This window comes from Aplysia californica, unplaced genomic scaffold, assembly GCF_000002075.1.
Source record: "Aplysia californica isolate F4 #8 unplaced genomic scaffold, AplCal3.0 scaffold00630, whole genome shotgun sequence".
Lineage (NCBI taxonomy): Eukaryota > Metazoa > Mollusca > Gastropoda > Aplysiida > Aplysiidae > Aplysia > Aplysia californica.
In genome coordinates this window covers 103,011-105,741 of record NW_004797900.1, presented here as the reverse complement: position 1 = coordinate 105,741, position 2,731 = coordinate 103,011, and the positions used below count along the sequence as shown (strand labels likewise).

General features: G+C 44.3%; 1 protein-coding gene across 1 annotated transcript in view; it reads left to right on the top strand.

Moving 5' to 3' along the window:
• Positions 1-870: 870 nt before the first annotated feature.
• Positions 871-2,731, top strand: part of LOC106013039 (polypyrimidine tract-binding protein 2-like) — a gene marked incomplete at its 3' end in the record, with an annotated part of 55,697 nt that continues 53,836 nt past the window's right edge. Inside the window, 1 exon segment of the mRNA XM_035972264.1 lies at positions 871-1,271.

Sequence of the window (2,731 nt, the reverse complement as noted above, 5' to 3'; positions counted from 1 at the left end):
CCCCTCTAACAAAGCCACAAAGATCAAACTAACAAACAAAATAATACAAAAACCGAAACAAACAAAAAACCAACACAACAAAACAATATACAGCCAAACCTGCTCTGACGGCCACCTCTATAAGACGACAACCTGTCTTATACGGCCACTTTTCTCCTTGACAATGGGAGGCCGTCTTACACAGGTTGCACTCTACTTTCCGCCGAAGGAAAACATCCCCCCCCCAAAAAAAAGCAAAAAAACAAAAAACCCCACAAAAACCCCCTAACAAAAAACACAAAAAAACACACAAAAAACCCCTAACAAAAAACAAAAACAAAACAAACAACAACCCCAGTAAAAAAAAGGAGAAAAAACCGACAAAGACAACCCCACCCAACTACGATGGGGTATTTCCAGGAAGTCAAATCTCGGAGAGCGGTAGATTCTGTTGAAGTGTTGTATCGCGATGGCATTGACTGTTGTACTCTCTAATCAAAAGTTCGTTCCGGACTTGTTGTGAGAAACACGGATGTTCTCTTTCATGACCAGTAAGTACTAGTTTCTAACGAGCAGGTCATGTCATCCATAGGTGGCAATTTACCGAGAATCAATAAGGTGAACGGTTCAGCTCACTGTTAAAAACCTGTTCTTTTCCTTGCTCATAATTGATCCTTTTCTTCATTCTAAATCTCCGACATACAGCAACCGATTTGTTTTCTGTCTCATCACCCCTCTCACCCCCTCTCTAACTCATCCACTCTCTTCGTGATGCACTATCTCACTTCGTCACTCACTCCGCCTTTCCTTCCTTCTCTCCCCAAATTGTGCCCACAACCCCCCCCCCCATGTCCCATTATCGTTGTCATTACTCTTATCATCATCCCGATCAGCGCTGAATTAACCGCAACACAGCAGCGAAGACCACCAATATTGTTGCCAATACTACCGCCACTACCGCTTTCCACTCACAAGTTGAACTGCCTTTGCCCAACTCACCCACAACCTAGCGGATTTTTGTCGCCTCGCGTGCGGTGGTACCACGCGCGCACATTCAAACAACGCTAGCTAGCATCTCTCGCCACTCTCCGCAGAATGAGTACACATTGGCCCGTGGACATATGCACGAGGATTTCATCGCTTCTGGGTTTCATTACGCCTCGGGTTATAATACAACTTTTTATTATTGCTTGCCGTGTGTTCTCGGGAGGATTTATACACAGGTGAATTCAGCTCTTAATTACCAGCTCAGAGAAGGACTAACATCTCCTACCCCGCGCTTGTCGCAAGAGGTTTGGACATTCTTCAGTGTTGTTAAGCTTCTGGGATCGATTTGTTTTGTGTGTGTGCTTGTGTTGACATTTTGTTACCGGAATTCTGAACGTTTTACTGGTCTTGTATTGATGATTGTTGTAACTTGTAGGACCCTTTGTTCGTAGCGGAGAACATTGCCGCTATGTGGTCTCCTGTCTTATGCCGCTATGTGTTCTGTCTTGTTGTTGACAAGCTCTCCGGGTCTCTCATCGACTGTCGCCGAGTCGGAAGAAACAGTTCGTCGTGTTGATTATAGTAATAGGCTTTGTTTACTTGGTAGAAATTTATCTCGTTATGATGAGGCGAGTTGTCAGAGGCGGCAACCTTTCAAATCTGCATGTTTTAATCACATTTGCTGGATTTATGGTAGAGAACGGTTAATTACGGTTAGCATTTACTCTAACCCTGGCTGGATCCAGGTAATAAAGTAAGGGGTAGGATAAGTTCTGGAAAAAGTGGACCCTACCCCTTACCTAATTACACGAATCCTGTTAGGTTATCTTAACCAGAACCCTAGCCCCAGCCCTAACCCTAACCATGACTCTACTCTACCCCCAACCATTACCCCAGCCCCAGCCCTAACCCTAACCATGACTCTACCCTAAACCTAACCATTACCATATTCCCCAAATTGAGCAACTGTGAAAACAGCAACAAAACATGTACATCTGGAAGAATGCCACTAGTGTTCCCACAGTTCTCGCCATTAGTCCAGTCCATCCATACCTTGTCATTCCACAGAAAATACTGCCGACTACATACACGTTCTGTAATACTGTGTGTGATCAGTGATAGCAGGAAGAGTAAACACTTGAGGAGTCGAGCAGACAGAGTTGGGTGGGGAGGGGTGGGGAGGGGGTTCACTTATTGATGTGCACTTTTTTCTCTAGGCTTATTTGTACAATAGTGCTGTTGAGAATCGACGTTTTGCACCTGCGTCCAGGTACATATCATAACAGCTGTCAATTGATAATGTGGCTAAACGTTCTCTTTCTTTACACTTTCGTGCGCTCATTTACTCATACACAAACACAGACACACAAGCACGTACGAACACACACACAAACACACACATGCACATGTACCTTACACGCATTTCATTCACCCAACCAACCAAGCTTACTCAATATACGCACCCGCACACCCCCCCTCCCCCATACACACACTCACTCACTCACTCATACACATACACATATTATACACTATCTCGCTCTCCTTCTCTTTTTCTCTCTTTTTTGTACTCACAGGCACGTGCACACACGCGCATACACAACAAACTCACAAACACAAACTTAGGCATTCTCCCATGTGTTGAAAAAAGAGAAGAGGAGGCGACACTCAGATTAAAAGATAAACACACAGACGTGAATCTTCACAACAATGAGTATGTATGTAGACAGATAGGGTGATTGTTGAGAGAGAGAGAGAAAGAGAGAGA